At 44.4% G+C, this 13816-nt stretch overlaps 1 long non-coding RNA gene across 1 annotated transcript in view; it reads left to right on the plus strand.

Annotated features, from left to right (window-relative positions):
• LOC138294104 (uncharacterized) overlaps positions 1-613 on the plus strand; it is a 132808-nt gene extending 132195 nt beyond the window's left edge. The window contains exon 3 of the long non-coding RNA XR_011203187.1: positions 552-613. This is a non-coding gene — a long non-coding RNA (uncharacterized lncRNA). The remainder of the gene's footprint in view (positions 1-551) is intronic.
• The last annotated feature ends 13203 nt before the right edge of the window (positions 614-13816 follow it).

Below are 13816 nucleotides of genomic sequence, written 5' to 3' on the forward strand. Positions count from 1 at the left end.
TTTTCTGGTTGTTATATATCTCTATCTCCACTTTCACTCCTTCTCATGTCGTATTGTCTGCCTGCTTATATTCATTCACAATGAAGACTCCACAATGCTCAAGGGATGTTAACACAGCTCTTCCAGTGCTGCTCTTGGTGTGCAGAGGGAGGCTATGCTTAACCAGCTAAGTGCATGACATGGTGTAGTGAGGTTATTTTAGTGAGCTTTTATGGGCACGTTATAGTAGCCATAGGCCTGCAGCTTGTGACCTTTAGCCTAATAACAATGTATTTTATTCATTTTAATTTCTGAGCAGAAGCTTTATTCTGCAGTGATGTTTTATTTCTTTTATCTCATACACTTTTAAATTGTTTTCATTTTTTTTAGCCTGACATTCTCGTTCTGTACTTTGCTCAAGGCTGTACTCGGTAATGCTGTCAGTGCAAAGTGACAACAAAGTGGAACAATCTTTGTCATTTCATGAGAAACATGTGTTCTTACATTAGGATAGTTTTCTCAGATCACCAGCTGTCTTATTATAAAACATCTCTCTGCCCCCTGTATGTTAGAGGGAGAGTTCCAGCCAGAAACCTGCCACTGCATGCTGTCACTTCACTGCAGCTGCCTGCTGAGACTTGATGTCTTTTCCTCCTACCTGGAAGAGGACTCTCAGAAGACCAACGGCCCTCTTTGCTACTACCATATTCAGGTATGGGGGATGGTGTCTTTCTAGGGATCTTGAAGGGTGAATTAGGGCTAACACTTCTGTGCTGCAGTAGTACCTTAGTGACGTAGGTAGGAATTCCAACCCATAGCATTCTGACGCTATGGTGGGACTTTTCTTATGTTTCACTTTCCTTTTTACTGCATTGCTATTATTATGTGTTATCATCCTAATCATTGCAGAAAATGCTATTTTATCTAGAAAGCAGTTGATTCAGTAAAATGTATTGAACCAATTCTTGCTTCTGTTTGTCTTTGAAAGTGTGAAACAAATGTAACTGAGAGGAAAGGCTGATATCTGTTACACCACAATTTCCCTGAGAAATCAGAATGTCATGTGCACAGCTGCCACAAATCACCACCACTTTTAGGTGCTGGTGGGGTACTGCTGGCTGACTGGAAGGGTTTGGTTGACAGTTGTCACACAGTGTGGAATTGGACTCAGTTCCCCACAACCTGGGGGTGCTGTGCCCGAATCTAGCAGCCTCATTGGTACAATGAGAGCCAACATGACAATGAAATATTGCACAGCTACTGCCTTGTGTGTGTTTTCCTTGGTATGTATTTGAATGACACACTACTGCCTGGTATGTTGTACTCTAGTGGCTGTGTGTATTTGCATCTTGACCTGCTGTTATGCTTCATGTAGCAGTTCTGTGTGTTTGTGTGTGTGCATGTGTGTGTGCATGTGTGTGTGTGTGTGTGTGTGTGTGTGAGTGAGCGAGTGAATGTGCATGTGAGTGAATACTATACAGCTGCTGCCTAATTTGTACCTCGTGTATATGTTTTTGTGTGTCTCTAAGGGTAGCTTGTGCTGTTTTTGCTTGTGTTGTAGCTGTATGTGTGGGACACTATCACTGCTGCAGCAAATGCTGTACTGTGTGTATGCATGCATGCTGTGGCAATATGTGAAGGGCACTATCATTGCTGGTGTGTGTGTGTGTGTGTGTGCAAAATCAGTGTCTATGATGGCTTGGAATGAGGCTGCCACCATATACTGTGTGAAGAACAGTTACACTGCTGCTGTACATCTTGTCTGTGTGTGTTTGAGGAAAACTTGCACTGCTGACAGGTGTTTGTGGGAGTGAATAATGTGCTACTGTGCCCACACATTGCTATTTATTTTAACATCTTATCTTCCTCTCACTTTCTCTGCCTCTTATTTCTTCCCCCCATACTTCCTTTTTCTTAATCCTTCCTTCCTTCCTTCTCCTCTGTTTCTTTTCTTCAACCCACCACCCAGTGCCATGGCAAATCAAAGCCATACCAGCGAACAGGGGAGCCACAGTGCCAGGCCCCCTAGACAGTAAAGAGCAGCTGTCTACTTTGTGGGTGGCAGTGCTGCCAAGAGGTGCAGCCCAGGCCCATCTTTTGTGAGGTAGATGTGGCAGCACTGGTTTTCTACATGCAGCACCACCTCCCCTCCGTGCTGGCAGCAGGCAGCAGGACTGGCAGAGGCTACCCTGTGTGAGAGCATTGAGTGCTTTGTGGGAGGGTGCGCAAGTGTGTTTGGCCCACCACCCATGTCCAATGCCCACAAAGCAGCTGACGCACCGCTGGTTGGATATCGACCGCAAGCATGACCTGCTTGACCTGCTAGGCATAGAGACTCCGGGGCTCGGTGAGTTTTAACCATATTATTGTGTTTGTGTTCTACAATGGTAACTGTTTTTTCCGAATAGCATGATGCTCACAATCAGAGGTAAGGTATATTTAGTTTACGTTAGGATTATAACTATGTGATCCAGTTAGAGCTAGGCACCTGCTCAGCGCTACATCATCGTACTCACTGGTGCTTGCTTTGGCTTATTATTTAAGAAGCCATTGCAATGTAGTCTCCTCTGTCCTCTTGTCACCATAGTGAATTAGTGATATCAGTGGATTTGTAGAGGTTTGTTAGGTGGGAGGAAGGCCCTGCTAAGGGTTGCCTTTAATCAGAGAGGTGTCCACACCTGTAGACAAGTGGCAATCAACAGCTTTAAAACAGCTGATACTATTTGAAATTTTAAGGTCACAACATTTTTTCAACAGGCGTCAAAAAAGCTGCACGATTGTGATAAAGGTGTTAATGCGGTTGTAGTATGCAAATGTTTACATTATTCCTGCTGCTACAGGAAAAAAATGTAAAGATATGTTAGGCGTATATTTATTTTAAATAGTGGATGGGGCTAGTATTACATTTTACATATATTTCATCCTGCAGGCGTGAAACAGAAACGGTCACTCCTTCTTAAGAGACATAGCTTGTACAAAACGATGGAGGTAATCACATGGTTATAGTACATAAGAATATCTCATCAATTGGGCACTTTAATACCTAGCATTTTCTAGTTGTAGTATTGTAGGCCATGTGCTAATATCATATGTATTTTAATTGCATATCCTTGTTTTATTTATGTATTTTAATAATGGTGTAATGGTTTTAACTAACTATGCACTTCTCAATAAAACTGAAACTAGTGATATCAGTGAGTTAGCATTCTATGTGACTTTTTTTATGTAGCTTGTACAGTCCCAAGAAATTTCACAGTGATGTGTAGTACTTGTATGCATCTATACATTGTAAAAAGAGAGACTGATTTAGTCCATCAAGGGGGTTGAGAAATGAGAAGAGAATCAAAGTTCATTCATTGCAATGCATTAGTTCCGAATGTAGTTTCTGTTAAGGATTTTTGGAATAGGGATTTTAGGAGTATAGCCAACTCAACAATAGTAGATAATTTTAGTAACATAGCTGATCTGATTTAGATAAATAGAATGTTACTGTGTTTGCCTGTTATAATAATTTTGTGGAGATTAACTGAACCACTAATCTTTTTTTTATCTTCCTTATTTCTTACATCAGCACCCAAGGACAAGAAGAGGGGCACCACTGAGGCGAGTCAGGCAGGAGCTGGGGAGGCGCAGACTACCAGCGCCAATGCTGAGGGCTCTGCTCATCCCAGTAAATCCTATTATTTAATATTATTTTTATTATTTCCCTAACTTTTACCTCTCCCCACTATTATACTACTTTACATTTTGCCTTGTTCACTTTTTTATACTGTCTCCTTTTTTCCAACTCCCCTATCTAATTTTTTTTCAGTTTGTGTTATCACTGCATTATCTTTTTTAATGTCTTTCATTGACCATTTTTATTACACTCCTTCATTGCACTTCAATGATTCTGAGTCATTATCATCATAGGCTATAGATCTGCCCCTCCATTACTGAAAGCTTTTGGTTGGCGTGACTACCTGATTTTTCTAACATTGTGAACCAACAAAATGCCCTGAGTGATCTGTTTGATAGAAGATACTGCTGTGCTAACTGAATTGTAGCAATGTATTGCAGTTGCATTTTTTTTAATTAAAAAAACATGAGGAGAGGTGTACCTGGCATCTAAAAACTGTATAACGTTTTTTTTCTTGCCACACCGACCACCATTGGAGTCGGCTCAGGTTCCGCTGCAGGAGCAGATGGAGCAAGAGGAGCATTGACTGCAGGGACAGGGGTGTTAAGTCAGATTGCTTGCTTATTGACAATTACTATTACTCACTAGCTATAAGGGTGTCTTTGTGAACCCCCCGTATTACTAGCTACAGTGGTGGTTAGGTTACTTATGGCCTTTTCTACCTGCAACTCATCAGAAGCACACATAGGGGGTTATTACAACTTTGGAGGAGGTGTTAATCTGTCCCAAAAGTGACGGTAAAGTGACGGATATACCACCAGCCGTATTACGAGTTCCATAGGATATAATGGACTCGTAATACGGCTGGTGGTATATCCGTCACTTTACCGTCACTTTTGGGACGGATTAACACCTCCTCCAAAGTTGTAATAACCCCCATAATGTATGCTAAAAACGATGACTTGATGGAAATGGCAAAGAACGTAAGGTTAAAAGAAACGATGGGTGAAATGAGCGAAAGGAAAGGATGCGTGGGTAGGTGAAAGGATGCATGGATGAATATTGAGTAAATGGATGGATTGGTGAAAGGATGACTGAAAGAAAGGGTGACCAGTGGATACTGAATGGATGGATAATGGATTGTGAATTTTGGTGAAAGACTAGATGAGAGATAGTAAAGCTTAAATTGTTTTGGATATGGGTCAATATAGTAGGAAGAATGAAAGGGTCATTGAATAATTGCTTGGATGAATAAACAAGGGAGCTCTTCTGGAGGAAGCATGCTGCTCGCCATATTTGCTTACTTTAGTGTTTTATGGTTATCAAAGCTATGGTTCAAAGTAGGGGCATTTTAATTTATGTTTTAATCCCTTGACTCACTGTAGTTATTAAAAGAAGGCAGATTTGTATACCACCCATCATCATTTAACAACCCCCTCCCTGCCCATGGCATTTCACCACCCATGACGAAGAAGTGTAGTATGGCTCAATTTGTGCATGCAGTGTTGGTTGTGCAATGTGCGTCTGCTTCAGTTATGCAGCATTTACAAAGTCTTCAATGCATTGCAAACCAAACACACAAGATGTGTTGTTTCTCTTCGCCTTCTCAGTCACCTTTAGTACTTCACTTCTTTATTCTTTCGTACGTTCTTGCATCCCAGCCTACCAAATAAACTGTTAAATCCATTGTAGGCATGTGCCACATTTTGTTTGGTCATGTGAAGTGTTTCCAAAATATATTTCATGGTTTCCCATAACAAATTAATTTTATGCCTGTTTAGATGGTTGCCTATAGACTTTTGTCTATACAGTGACTGAATAGGCCAAAGTTTAGGCACATGATGAATCAATGATCAGTGTCAACACTCTATTTTATAGCAAAAGCTCTACATACCCACTTGCAGTAGCGTACGTCATGTCATTTCCTTACTGCCTAGTGAATGAAGTTGTTGGAAAAAAATTGTGGTGGTGGGAAAGGCCAGTGAGTAAAGTGGGACCAGTAAGTCCCCGATTTGATTTTAAGTTTGGTGTACGGATACTCTGTAATGAACGTATCTGAATACAATCTATATAGCCCGTTCTTTTCCTTGTAGTGAAGTAAATCATTTTCCCAATGGTCTATTTATGGCAGACAGGATAATATATCCACATTTTATACATGCTATGTAAGACACATCTTATTTATTCATCTGCCTCTTTGGAGTCAGGGTAGAAACAAAAAAAAAGGCATTTGGGGAAGAGACGGGCCATTGAAATTAAGGATAGATAATTGTCAACTACAGCTGCCCCAGCTGCAGACAGTAGCAAAGTACTTGGAGCGCTGGCCTCCATTAATTTGGTACAACAACTTGTACTCCATAGTACATAATGCCTTACCCATAAATGGGAAGTAATTCATTTTTATTTTTCCACTAAAAGTGTCTTTTTAGTTACTAGAAAAGACTTTAAAAGAAACAGAATTAAATCACTGTGTTTTTTTAATCTGGTGTTACTCTGCCTTAATTATTTTCTACCAGACAGTCAGTGCTTTTTATGTGAGGCATGTGACTCCCCTAATCATAAAAATCACAAAACATTCCAATGTCCATAGGGGACCAGCAATGTAATGCTACTGTGCCACCCACTACCTACTCTTGAAGAAGTGTTTCTTCAGAGCGTTGTTTATAATTTGTCGTTTTTTTTTGTTTTTCTCTAGACAGCTACTCCTACTGGTCAACCAGCTCCACCCACAAGGCAGAAGATAGTGGCCATTCTGAGGTGGCAGAGGCTGGAGAACATCTAGGCCGAATACCGCTGGCTGGTGGTCCTGGAGGATGAAAAAGGAGAAATAGCTACCTGTGACCCAGGACCCAGCTCAGCAGCATGCCACCCAAGCTTTCTGGCAACTACATTGCCTGCGCTGCCGCCAACTGTCAGGGTCCCTGAATGCATCTGCTGCCACCTGGGCATTGCGCCACCTCACCAAGCTGCGGATGGACCGGATGGAGAGCCAGCTCGCTAGGATTGAGCACAGCCTGGACCAGCTCCAGACCCATATAGACAGTGCCTTCTTCTGAGCCATTTTATTAATTTTTTGTTTTGGTGAGAGAGACTTGTTGTGGGTGGAGAGGATGAAGATGGAGTTGGGACTGGGTTTCACATTGGACTTTTCGGGGATAGGGCTATGTGTTTGAGGAGAGGAGTGGGCCTGTTGTGGGTGGAAAGGGTGGGTTTTTGGATTTGTTAAAAATAAAAAGGGCACAATTTATTTTACTTGATTTATGCCTCAAATGTTTAGTTGGGTGTTTTAGTTTCAACTGCTTTCTTTTAGTGTAGACTGTTTTATAAATCTGCTAAAAAAGTGTATATCAATTACTTATACCCTTGCTCTACTGCCCTCAGCAACAATATTGGCAACTAGGGGACGGCTGACATTGCCTATTATACTTACAATACATAGGCAACATCTTCTTCAGTAGCATTTAATTATTAACTAAACAAGTTCACTTCAATCCATATTTCTTCTCTTACCTGAATAGATGAAGCAAGGGAGTCTGCTTTCTGTAGGGTTTTTCCCAAGGTAGCATCTTAAGGGGGTGGTAGTAGTAGTAGCAGGCTAGTGCCTAACAGGGAAGAAAGAAGGCATCACTCCCACCTATGCGAACTCCAACTGCAGGATTAATCAAAGGGTTATCTATCACTGTCAACTAGATTGAAAGAAAACAGAGAGTTAGTGGGTCATACTGTATCATAACTTTAGGAAGACTGAGACCAGACTACCACAGTGACAGTATTTGACACACAACAAAGAAGACCTGGTATGATAATAAAAACTAGCAATATCAACTCCTTCTGAGCAATGGTGGGGAGCTAGCATTTAAAAACTACACTTAAGAAATGAAATCATGGAGTCAGGAGAAGTGGGCTTAGAGTCAAGAGTGATTGGACAAGGTTAAGCGTTTATGAAACAAAAGACATGAATGATGATGTTGATGGGGCCGGAGTCTAATATTGCTCAGGTAATAGACAGTCATGCAGTGAGTTGGTGTCGCTTTCACCACATCCACCCCAGCAAGTGTATGATCTATTTATGTTGTGAAATAAAGTCACACCTCAATAAAGTACACATCCCAGGGGGAGAGTGTTCAATGAATGGATGGGAAACAGGATTTGGGGAAGGGTGTGACAAAGACAAATACTACACAAAAGAAACCACAACAGTATTTATCGGGGCGCTGAACAGCACACCATAATCAATCTGTTGTGGAAGGAAATGATGAAGGGATAAGTATGACACAGTTCAGTTAAATGCATCTCAACTAGTCCTTCTGCCCCAGAGAGACCCAAGATGGTATATCTCTAAATATTATGTCTTAAAGGTTTGAAAAATAAAAATTATGGAGGATTGAAGTTAACCTACCCAGTTCTAAAAATGTATGACTGTGAAAAGGAAAATTATACTGTATTGCCAAATTGGGCGGTGTATTTCCATTCTTCTTGGAATGTCCATCACTCTTGGGTGCCTGGCTGAACCTGTCTGGTAGGTAAGCTTTAGTCTTGAGCTTTCACCAAGTTTTGTTAATGCAGGAGAGGACTAGAAGGGAGGCCTGCATATTAAAAAAAACAGTAACTGTATTATAGAGTAAAGGAGAAGAACAAAAGGAAGCAAGGCAAGCTTCATGAGGAGTCAGAAGTGACCCAAAAATAGTCAGAGTCAGAGCAAGAACATAGGAGGAGTTTTACACTTAAGCCAGCAATGCAGCAAACATACTCAGCAGCATTTCCCAACAACGCACCTCTCTCCAGTCCACAGAGCTGAGTCTTTGACATCATCATGGTTACTCTTTGAAATCAATACATTTCTCCTTCTAGTTTTTGAGGTAGAACCACTTTGAGTCCTTCCATCCTCCTCCTGATTCTGAGAAACTCCCTCCCAGTCCCAAACCGAGCGAGGTAGACCTGTGTAGTCAAGTGTACTGCTGTGGAAGAACAAATAGTGAAACAGAATTGGAGTATTTTGTGTAGATTTGTGTTTGTTAACTAAAGTGACTAAAAGGAGTGGACCCTGCAGGTAAATTTCACTAAGTTTGAAAGACCAACCACTTTCAGGAAAACGTGATCACCCATCAGCCCCCAAACATTGAAAAACATCAGTATAAAGTTTACCAATTTGTTGAACCCCCCTCACTGTCAGCCACCACATACATCATCAATCATCACTCACAATCACTCAATCTATCATCACACATTGGTGCAATAGTTAGTAGTTACCTCTTCCAATCTAAGCATATTGCTTGAACAAAATATTATCTTCATTGGTAGCAAGTAGCAACACATAAATGATCTTCTGGGGCGGCCCTGCTAGCTTATGTACATAGAAAGTATAGGCAATGGCATCAGAGGGAGGCAGGCATTTTCCACAGTATCCCGAAGGGAATGTGGGGGCTTCCTCACTGCACACAGGTCCAACTCCAATCCGGCTATATATGTGACTAAAAAAGTGTGGGGCATCATAAATCTAACATAAACATAATGTTCCATGAGACAAAGTTCTATGGTGGCACTGGCATACTTGGTCCAGGAGTTATAGTTTGTTCTCAAACTCAGGTGGTTCACACAGAAGTTGGTCAGCAAACACACTTGATTCTGACCAATCATCCTCTTGATCCTCCTGTGGTGTTTCGGGAACAATGTAATCAGGTTGTATAAAATGCTGGCTCATTTTGATCATGGTTAATCTCTCCATGTTTTGAGGTGAGAAACTGATCCTTCTCACCAGCTACACTGAACATACAGTCAGCAGACACACTGGCTATAGGACAAACCAGATATTTTTTTGCAAGCCTGCTGAGCTCTGGCCATTGACGCATCTTCCCATACCAATGGTTTTGATCCACATACACCTCTTTGGGTCATCGAGATACTCCTGGAACATCCTCTGAAGCGTTGGTGCTGCCACTTGCTTGACCTCTTTTGCCTTTGCCTTTGCACAGGACTTAAAACTTGCCACTTGAAATCAAGCCAATGCAGAGGTTGGGTCTGATTTTTCTGATGCTATTGTTGCCGGTGTTCCTGTTGCTGGTGTTGGCTGCTGTTAGACAAGACTGCCCTGTCTGGAGGTTGAAGGCAGCACCCCAGAACTGCGGAGTAGGACTCTAAGTTCCAGCCGTTCTTCTATAAGTTCTCCGGCCTGCTCAACAATCCTTCTCTTATATTTTGAAACATCCCATTCAGAAAAAGGAATGAAAGAGGAAAGATTTTTTTGTTGAGTGGATCGAGCAGAGTGGCACAGATGTACTCTTTGAGCAAGATAATGTTGTTTTGCAGCCTTGCATTTCAAGTCAAACAATATCTTAGGCTCTCAACCAAGACATGCACTTCTGGGTTTTCGTTCACACTTCCAGTGCAAACTTTTCAGACATCTTATTTAGTTAGTCCCGTAGCAGATGCAACAACGGGATAGCTTGGCCCATCATACCATCTTCCTTGCTAACTTCCCGTATGAAAACCTAAAAAGAGAGCAGTATCTGTGTCAGGTATTTGACTAGGCCTCATTCGTCGCATCCATGGTCATATCTTTCCCATTTGCATCCCCTCCTCTTAGAATGACTTAGGGTGTAATTTTGACCTCGGCGGTCTTTTTCCAAGACCGGCGAGGGACCGTCGTGCGGAAGACCGCCAGTGGTGGCGGTTTGCCGCTCGCCCTATTATGACTGTTGGCAGCTCTCTGTCCTTTTACAGACGGAGAGCTGCCAACAGCCATACTGGCGTGCGGCGGGGAAGTGGAGGTTGCTCCACCTCCACCGCCACGCCAATAGAACCCCGCCCAGCGAATCACGTCCTGTGATTCGGCGTGGCCTTATTCTGTTGGCGGTGTGGTGTCAGCGGAGCAGCCCCCATGGCTCCCGTCCCCTCCCGGAGGATCGTCGGACCAGGTAAGTCGATCGTCCGTGAGGGGAGGGGGGTGGAGGGGTGTTGTGTGCGTGCATGGGGGTGTGCGTCTGTGTATGTAGAGGGGGTGTGTGAGTGCATGTATGCTTGCGGGGGTGTTGTGTGTTTGGGAATGGGTGCGTGTATGTTTGTAGGTATGTCTGTTTGGATGTGTGCGTGTATGTGTGAATTTGGGTGTGAGTGTCTGACTGTGTGTGTGGCTGTTTGCGTGTATGTGTGTTGGTGGTGCCTGCGTGCATGTCGTGTGTGTATGAGAGATGTTATGTTGGGGGTCGGGGTGGGGAGGGTGGTCCTGCCACCTTTGGGAGGGAGTAAGGGTGTGGGAGACCCCTATCAGTGCCAGGGAAGGAATTCCCTGGCACTGATAGTGCTTACCGCCATGGATTTTATGGCGGTTTCAAACCGCATGAAATCCATGGCGGTCAGCCGGGTCCAAATACTGCCGGCAGTATAGTGACGGCCGCTGGGCTGGTCTCCAGCCCGGCGGTCGTCTCCGCCCTGGCGGGTGGAACGGAGAACCGGCGGATGACCATGGCGGTAACCACCATGGTCATAATACAAAAAAAAAGACTGCCAGCCTGTTGGCAGTCTTACCGCCGCTTCTCCGCCTTCTGCCATGGTCGTAATGACCCCCATAGTCATTGATCTGTCTGTACTGCTCAAACAGGCGTTGCAACATATAATAGTTGATTTCCAACATATTGGCACCTCCTGTTTCAGGGCTTTAACTGGTACTCGGTTACCATGCTGAACAAATCTGCAATTGTTTCTGGACATTAAAAGAATGGCTGAAATGAGAGTAGATTCCTCTGCAGGTGGTCAGCATGTTGCTGACTATGGGGGTCATTATGACCCCTGCTGTAAAAACCACCTACCGCCGCGGTGACTGCAGCCAAAAGACTGTTGCGCGGCTACCAGCCATCCGCTGGATTATGACCACAGCCGGATTTCCACCAGAAGGATGGTGGAAATCCCGCTGTGGCCATGCCGGCGAATGGCGGAAAGGTGGTGCCAGCAGCAGCGCCACGCAAGTAGACTGCCGCTGGCCGTATTATAAGAATAATACAGCCTGGCGGTGTTCTGCTGGCGGACGCTGCTGCTGGCAGGAGCGCCCCGTCCCGTCTCCTGCCGGAGGACCCCCTGACTACAGGTAAATCGGGTGCTCCGACAGGGGAGGGGAGGTGTTGTGTGTGTGTGGGTGTGTGTGTGTGTATGTCTGTGCGTGCATGAATGCAGGCATGTGTTGCGTGCTGTATGTGGGTGCATGTTTGGGGGTGTGAATTCTTGTGTGCCTGTATGTATGTAAGAGTGCATGTGTGTGTGAATGGATGCATACATGTGTGGATGAATGTGGGAACGTGTGTGTGTATGCATGTGTGCTTGTGTGAAGGGAGGGACGTGTATGAAGGGGGTCTGGAGAGGAAGGGGGGATAAAATGGGGGTGGGGGGAACCTGTGGAGGGGAAGAGGGTGGGGAAAACCCCTATCAGTGACAGGGAATGGATTCCCTGTCACTGATAGTGCCTACCGCCATGGTTTTCGTGACAGTAAGGAAGCCACGAAAACCGTCGAGGTAGGTGGGGTCATAATCCCGCAGGCGGACAAGTGGCGGCCGTGGGGCTGGAGATTGAAGTCTCCAGCCCGGCAGCCGTTACCGCTGTGGCCGGTCGGTATGGTACATTGGCGTTTTGGCTGAAGCCAAACCGCCAAAGTCATAATATGGAGGAAAGTACTGCCAGCCTGTTGGCAGTACTTTCCTCCATATTTCCGCCGACCACCGGGGTCATACTGACCCCCTATGTCTTCTTTTTTAAGATAGTCTTGCACAACCAGGTTGATGCAGTGCGCCAAACACAGGACTCTGAAATATCCACCATTCGTCATGGCATTGACTATGTTACTGCCATTGTCCATGGCAACAAATCCAATTCGGAGACCTCTGGGTCGACACCTCAGTATTACATTTTCCCAAGATGTTTGCAGCTGTATGTGATTTCCCCATGGCAAACATGGCTACTGTTGCATGCTGCTGAGCTCTCTTAAAAATGCCTTCAGGGACAAGACCTGTAGATAGTTTTGCTTTACCCCTACAAAAGAGATCCCGTGTGCAGTGATGCACATGTAATCAGTAGCTTGACAACTGGGCCACCAGTTTGTCATCGGGTGGATAGTGTGGACAACACTGCTGAAAAACATGTCCAACCAATTCCACATCGTAATGCAACATTGGATCAGCAACTCTGGCAAAATAGGTCCAGCTTGGAACCTTCCATTTCAGGCATATGGCTGACACACCCTCTAAGACTCACACTCCTTCCTCAAAAGATAAAGGGAGGAAGTCCATCGCTCACATTTTTTCCAACTTCCCATTGTACAAATGTGCCATTGGGTGGTTGCGGTCGTAGGGCGCCTCCTGCCTAAACATGCCCTAATTGTAGCCTGGATTTTCTTCTTTTGTGAGGCCACTAAAGCAGGCCACTTTTGAGATGTAGGTGGTGGTAGACTCAATGTGCGTAATGGTGCAGTCACCATATGGCGTGGGGTCTCCATTTTACTATCAGTCTTCCTGTGCCATTGTGAGGTTGATGAGGCGGGTGATTCTGGTGCACTGCTGGGGACAGGGCTGCAATGCTTGAGGATGTCACCTTCTTCTTCCTCACCTTCCACCATGATTTGTCCTGTTGTAGCTGAGGTTTTCCTGGCTCTCCTCACATTCACCACCGCAACCATGTTCATCCATTTTTTAAGGTGCTCCTTTCACCAGATTGTATTATGTTTTTTCATATTGGTCATCTGGCCCCCAGTACTACAATATGAAACAGGCTTACCTCGATGAACACTTGCGGGGCAAATGGAGCATATTGCAATGTTCTCCTCCTGTTTGCTAATCGTAAAAAAGTCCCAAACTGGGGAGAGTACTTTCTATTTGGACCACTTCCAATACCTTAAGAAGAACTGGAGTTAGGTGGGTGTGTTGATTGCCTCTATGCAGGGCATACTTCTACTAAGGTACAGGTTGGTGCTGGTCTCTGCTTGAGCCTTACAAATATAGGAGCTGGCGGTGCTGCCTGTGCCACAGCCCTCGGACCCAGCTGGATAGTAATGTCGGACTACTCTGTTTCAGCTTCCACAATTATTAGCTTATCATCATCATCCTCCTCCTCATCAACCCCTGGCATGATTCTAAGGCTTTCTGGAACATTTATTTTCCCTTGCCTTTGCTGGTGTCTCCTGGACTATGCTGGGGTCTACTATATGTTCCTATCATCGTCATGAGAAGTGGTGCATG

Source organism: Pleurodeles waltl, chromosome 4_2 (genome assembly GCF_031143425.1).
Source record: "Pleurodeles waltl isolate 20211129_DDA chromosome 4_2, aPleWal1.hap1.20221129, whole genome shotgun sequence".
Taxonomy (NCBI): domain Eukaryota; kingdom Metazoa; phylum Chordata; class Amphibia; order Caudata; family Salamandridae; genus Pleurodeles; species Pleurodeles waltl.